Source organism: Tachysurus fulvidraco, chromosome 3 (assembly GCF_022655615.1).
Source record: "Tachysurus fulvidraco isolate hzauxx_2018 chromosome 3, HZAU_PFXX_2.0, whole genome shotgun sequence".
Taxonomy (NCBI): Eukaryota; Metazoa; Chordata; class Actinopteri; order Siluriformes; family Bagridae; genus Tachysurus; species Tachysurus fulvidraco.
In genome coordinates this window covers 759,277-766,519 of record NC_062520.1, presented here as the reverse complement: position 1 = coordinate 766,519, position 7,243 = coordinate 759,277, and positions in this window count along the sequence as shown.

Genomic DNA, 7,243 nt, shown 5'->3' with positions numbered 1-7,243 from the left:
TCCTTCCGGTGACATCGCTCCGCATCTCGCTGGTGAAGGACGCCCATCCACTTCCGGTTCCGTTCCGAGGAGGACGTCGCTTCATCACTTTCATGGAGGGTGTCACCATGTTATTGGGGTTCCTTTTTTTTTGAGGTGCCCTGTGGCATCGCTCCGCATCTCGCCCGTGAAGGACGCCCGTCAACTTCTGGTTCCGTTCCGAGGAGGACATCGCTTCACCACTTCCGCGGGGGGTGCTGCAGGCCCGAGGTGGGGGCGCCTTCCCGCACTCCCGCCCCTTTCCTCAGCTCGCCGAGGCGCGGGTTTGGCCGCGGTGCGTTGGGGGAAGATGCTCGGCTGTGGACTTCGCTCGACCTTCAGTTCTGATGCGGACGTCGCCTCGGCCCCTTAGCTCGGCTGTGGATGTTGCTCAGCCCTTTCTGGCTGCGCCGCCGTTTGCCTCTGCTCCCCCCACCTTCCTCGCCGGGTGCCTCTGCTCCCCTCGCCTACCTCGCCGTGGTCCTTGCTCTCCCCACTAGCCTCGCCGTCGTCCTTGCTTCCCCCACCTGCCATTCGCCGTGGACCTCGCCCCCCCCCCAACCCCCCCCCCCCTTCCCCCCCCGGACCTTGCAGGGGTTCGGCGCTTCGGGAGCTGCGCCTTAAGGGGGGGTTCTGTTAGGGATCAGCGCAGACTTGGTGCCATATGCGGTTGTTGTTTGTTTGTGTCACGTGATTGCCCCGTCCACGTCTGCTCCTCCCCGGTCATCACACCTGTTTCCCTTTGTGTGTGATTGTCCGTGTCGCTATATATGTGAGCCGCGTTGCATTAGGCAGCGCGGCTTCATTGATTATAGTGTGTATTCCCTGTGTAGCGTGGTTTATGTTTGTCTTCCTATTGTATTAAACCCCTTTCATTTGAAGCTATCCTGCGTACAGGTCTGTCTCTAAGCCACTTCTGCCAGGGTCCTGACACTGACGCAGCCAAGGATTCAGTTATTTTATAATTTATTGATTTTCTGTACGGATAAGAAAATGAGTGAGTGAGAGAAAGTGAGTGAGTGAGTGGTTTTCTGTAATAAACATGATATTGTTTAGCTAGCAAGCTGACACTACCACTTCTGTTCATAACAGACTCTCATATCTATTCTCACAGATTAGAATTAATGGCTAACAAAATTTCAAAATGACCTACAGTACTACTGCCTTTCAGCGGTGATAGCAGTAGTTTGCTTCCTACCTGGAAGGTCACTCATATCAGGTGACTGACATCTGTTCCATGCAGACTCTCCATTGGCATTCCTCAAAGTGCAGTTGTTGTTGTAGAAAGGACATTATTTACATTTACACTATTTACTGTAGAGTGTCACCCAAATGAGGATGAGGTTCACTTCTGAGACTGGTTTCTCTCAAGGTTCCTTACTCATATCATCTCAGGGAGTTTTTTCTCACCACCGTGCTAATTAGAGATGGGGATAGATATATAGTATTTTAAATTTTAAATTAATATTTTTAAATTCATTTTAAACTTTAATTGTATATATTCATTTACTTATTTTTCGTCTTTTTTTTCTTTTTAAAGGTGGGGTCTCCGTTGTTTGAGAAATGCTTCAGAAAACTGAGTCGGGACGACAAGCTAAACAAAAATAAAAACAAACATGTAGCCAATGAGCAGAAAGGGGCGTGTCTTGTCGATATGGGTGGAGAGAGTGTTCAGTGCGCGTGTGTGACATTAGCAGAAAGCGGTTTTAACATCGACATGGAGGATAAAAACAAAGAAAGAAAGAGAAGAAAGACTTACGATAAGGACAAGAAGTAGGACGTGTTAATATAGGATCAGCTTTCCAGCGCTGGAGAGAACTGAAGGAGCAGGAAGTCGGCCACATATTCACAGGTTGGAGTTTCCCGAGTCAATAACTCCTGAGCTAAACGCTGTTACTACACAAATAACACCTCTTTATCTATCGTAGTAATGTAGAGAGGCAGCTACAACCGCGTTTTGTGTAGTAACAGCGTTTAGCTCAGGAGTTATCGACTCGGGAAACTCCGACCTGTGAATATGAGACCGACTTTACTTAAGACGCCGAGGCGCTTTTTTCCTTCTCGATAGGTGAGTAACGTTGGTTTTGCTTTGTTACACAGAACTAATATATGCCTTTGTCCTTTACATCATTATGCTTGTGTGGCATTTTTGCTTGTTTGTTTATCTACAATCGTATTGTTCTTCCCTTCAGCTATGATAAAGACACGTTTCTTTCTGTTAGTCGCCTGGGTTACGTACGTATGTGTGGGCGGAGCTATCGATACAGGGGTGGGACCCGTTTGGGTTAGGGGCGTGTTTGTTTTGGTGATTTTATATGTCAACATTGGCTTTCAAACAACGGAGACCCCACCTTTAATATTATTATATATTTCTTTCTTTTTTTTCTCTTCTGTTTCTATACTTCTGTAAAGCTGCTTTAAGACAATGTGAATTGTTATAAGTGTGATACAAATAAATTGAATTTTGTAGTACTCAGGCCTCTTCTGTTCTCCTTCAGTAGGCAAGCAACCGTTCTCTTGGTGAAGTCATATTTTCAGAAAGGTTTTCATACCATTGCTATGCAGATGACACTTAGCTCAATCATTCCTTCCCACTGTGAGACTCTACTGTTTATGTTCAAATATCAGCATCTCTGCTAGATATCTCATCATGGACAGCAGCTCACCAGCGTTCATCCCAGGTTTGAGACCCGAACACTAATTGGAAGTCTGTTCCATAACTGTGGGGCTCTGTGAGAAAAAGCTCTGCCCCCTGCTGGAGACTTTAGTACTTGAGGTACAAATAATACAAATATCCTGCACCTTTTGATCGATGTAGGTGTGACAGATCATCGAAAAACAAAAGATCTCTCAGGTACTGTGGTGTGTGACCATTAAGTGTTTTATAGGTTAATAATAGTGTTTTATAATCAATGTGAAACTTGACTGTAAGCCAATACAGTGAGGATAAGATAGAGGTGATGTGTTCATATCTTCTGGTTCTAGTTAGGACTCTAGCTGCTGTGTTCTGGACTAACTGGAGCTTCCTACTGGAACATCATATTTGGGTAGAAACGCTCTTCAGATCTTTTTAATATCATGATCTCATTCAAGTCAAAGGTACATAATCATTAATCATGGCAAACTTTCAGCTTGTCCAGTGCGTGAGCAGCAGCATGCTTATTAATTCTTCCTCCGTCATTTGGCGTTAATGACAGAGAAGATCTCAGCTTTAGAGGTGCGCATCGAGACACTAGACATGATTAGTGATAGCAATAGTAGTGTAGTTTCTGTAGGGGAAAATCTGGATGCCTTAGGCGGAGTTAGTAACCCTCCAACTCTGGCATTCGAGCCCTGCGGGGCAAATGGGTGACGACTTGTTTTGATCAGTACTTAAACAGAGTTACTCCCTCTTATGAGAATGACTTAAATTCACTGATTTCTTCTTCAAATGATCAACCTGCATACTGGATCCCTTACCCACATGTTTCTTTATTAAACAAGTGTCCCCAGGTATTTGTATTCCCAATACTGTCGTCCTTCACACAATCGTCAATCTTATTAAGCTAAAACTTACAGTACTTTTGTTACTTTATTAAATTTACAAAAAATGTCTAGAAATTGTGCTGAAAAATACAGTGTTTTGGTTTGATGCATTCTCTGAATCCTCATATTTTGACCCTACACTATTTACTGAATATACTTTGGATTGTTTTGTGGAATTGCCTGAAATATGCTTATTCGTTTTAACCCTGACTGGAATGACCCTCCTCTTCCTGTCAATAAACTTCCTAATCATGGACCATTCCTCAGCCCTGTCTTACAGAGAGACGGGTCAAAAACAGGTTGGACAGAAAAGGCAGATAAAATTACAGCATAGCTATAACAATAAAACATCAAAACATAGATCTGAACTTAACTGAATTGACAAACAGAGAATAGAGGTATACAAAGTGTACAAGTGTGTTGAAGGTTAGAGAGGACGATTTAATAATGTGTGTGCAGTATGTGACTGCCCTCTGCTGCCTGTAAAAGGAACTGTCACTATATTCACAGCTATCTTCATAACTCCCAGTCTCACACGATTATAAATATTGCTAGAACAAAACATCAGTGTCATTTATATGGATGGAAATTGTGTTGTGTGTGTGTGTGTGTGTGTGTGTGTGTGTGTGTGTGTGTGTGTGTGTGTGTGTGTGTGCCCGCATAAAATCATATCCCCCACTGGTCCAATAGAACAATGTCCACACATCATTCATATGTCTTTAAACATTTACAAGATCTCTCTTCTGAAAGAAAATAAGAAGAAAATAAAGGCATAAGATGTTTAAAACATACATCTTTCTATCATTAGCAAGTTTCTTACTCTAGTGTCCACATTAGCATATGGACTGAACACAGAAATATCTGACAAGGTAGAAAACCTATACATCATGTGGGACACTGGAAAACTGAGCCTCATCGAACGACACGGTCTGCATGCGGAAAAGCTGCTCACGCAAAGTAAGCACAAACACACAAAGTTCAGCTGACAAAGATGCAAGCCGTGGTGATGTCCTGAACACAGTGAGGAAGAGGGTGATATCGAGGAAGAGGCAGAGGCAGAAGGGGGAGAGCAGGAGAGAGTGGATGTTTTATCTACTGAGGAGAAGATCACTGGGCAAAGGAATGCCCTAAGAAACACAACGAGGAAAAGTGCATGACCATCAACATCACAGCTCAGGAGGTCGGTCCTGAAGGGATCGGGGAGTCAAAATCTTTGATGCTTTCCAATGAAGAAACGCTTTAGCTAACTTCTGATTCCAAATTAAATGCTAAAGTGTTGAATGCTATTGATTTTCACGAAAGGAAACTCCACAAGGAACAGATGCAAAGTACAGTTTAGATGCCTACAAGCACATGACAGTACACACATTACAAGTAGAAGGGAAATACATTGTGTTTTTAGTCTCTGATAAAGATGAATAAAATTAATCAGGTGACAAAAATAAGTGGTAGATCCCTGAATTCAGATAATCTGGGATTATTGTGAGATAAAAAAAAATAAATGTATAGCACCCTTAAGGTGTGTTGGGAACAACCAGCGGTCATTCAAATTACAGCGGTTCATTTCTACTGTCTGAATGTTGCCCGATTAATCTGATAGGCAGAGATTTGATTTGTAAATTGGGAATAATCCTAATTAGCACCCCAAAGGGTTTAAAAGTGTGTACATGTCAAACAGTTAAGTGGGACCCCAGACCTCTTCTGTATGTGTATGAGGGGAAACTGCTGTGAATTAAGTGAATCGAGCTCTCATAGAAAAGGCCAGTGCTGTTACTAACACAACACACACAGTACGTAGACATACACGATCTGCACTGCACAGCTCACACACATAAGGGACTAGATGTACAGTATAAACTGTTGGAGAAACAGAAAGAAGCCGATGTGTTGTTTGTAAAATATGTATTAATATAATTACAGATGTACTGTAGAAGCGAGTCTTTGTAGAATACACCCATTTATTATGGAGAATTCATGTGTCTCTATCAAAAGGTGAAAAAGAGAAGTGGGACGATTTAGGAAAGTGGACACTAAAATGTGTGGAAACTGGTGATTGGAAACTCAGTTAAGATCCCACGGTGTTGTACAGTGAGAAAACTAAAGCCTGTCGTATGTATGTCCTTGAACTAAATAGCTTTGGCTAACAGAACAGATAATGCTACAGTCTGACGCAGATGTGCTGAAAACAATGTGGCACATGACACAAGTCTCTAAGGAAGACCCCTGGATAAAAGCAGTTCCTAGGGAACTTTGTGCAACAGAAAAATACAGGCCTTGTAAATTGTGGTATCCTTAATTTTGGTTGTGTTTTATATTAATGGGAAAACAGATTTCCAACCATTTATAATAAAGCTTGAGAATTGCAAATTGTAAAATAGCAGGTGAAATTCCTGAATTCCTCGATATACATGCTTCCATTAGGGAACATTATTAGAAGACATGGGATTACTTTCCATTGTTATGCTGACGACACACAGTTATATATCTCATCAAAACCAGATGAAATAGCCACAGTGTCCAAATTAACTCAGTGCCTTAGAGAGATAAAAGACTGGATGAGCTGCAACTTTCTATTGTTAAACTCCGATAAGACTGAAATACTACTCATAGGTCCAAAAACCAGTGCACAGAAACTCTCACAACTTAACTCCCATTTAGAGGGATGTACTGTTACTAGTAGCTCGACAGTGAAAGACCTGGTGTTTATTAGACAGTAACTTGTCTTTAAACTCATATCACCATATTACAAACACAGCCTTCTTCACCTTAGAAATATCACCAAGCTGAGAAACATCCTGTCTGTATCTGATGCTGAGAAGCTAGTTCCTGCCTTCATGACCTCTAGACTGGACTATTGTAATGCATTACTAGGTGGTTGTCCTGCATCTTTAATAAATAGGTTACAGTTAGTCCAAAATGCAGCTGCCAGAGTTCTCACTAGGACAAGAAAGTATGACCTTTAACCCCAATGTTATCATCTCTACACTGGCTACCTGTTAAGTTTAGAACTGATTGATTAGCATGGAATGAAACCTTCATGGCTACAAAAAATCTCTTACTGCTGCCAGATCAGTGTATTTCTCCAGCCTTATTGAAAATAACAAAAATAATCCTACATTTTTATTTAATACTGTAGCAAAATTAACTAGGAATAAAACCCTGTTTTATTAATAAAACCCCACACACATCTATTTGTAGCAGTAATGAATTCATGAATTATTTCAATGGAAAAATGTATAACATCAGGCATAAAATTCAGACCATTAATTTAATACTAAACAATTTTATAGATAAAGCTGTAGATAATATTTATGTTCTTGATCGGTATTCTAACGGTTATCAAACCTTTGATTAAAAAGGTTGACCATGATATTTTACTTTAAGGCTAGAACATGTTGTTGGTGTTAAAGAGACAGCTTTCTCCTTTTCCGTCTTATTTGACGGCTTGCTATCAGTTCTTAAATCTAAATGGTGACCACTCTAAACAAACTAAGGTAATGTTCGGTGTTCCGCAAGGTTCTGTTTTAGGCCCATTGCTTTTCTTACTATATATGCTAAAGCACTTAATGGTCACATGAAACAGTACCTGGGTGTCTTTTTTTTTTTAATGATCCATCACTCTTACTTTGATCAAAATGTGCAGACTATTTGTTGGTACCTCAAGTACAAAAGTCTCCAGCAGGGGGCAGAGCTTTTTCTC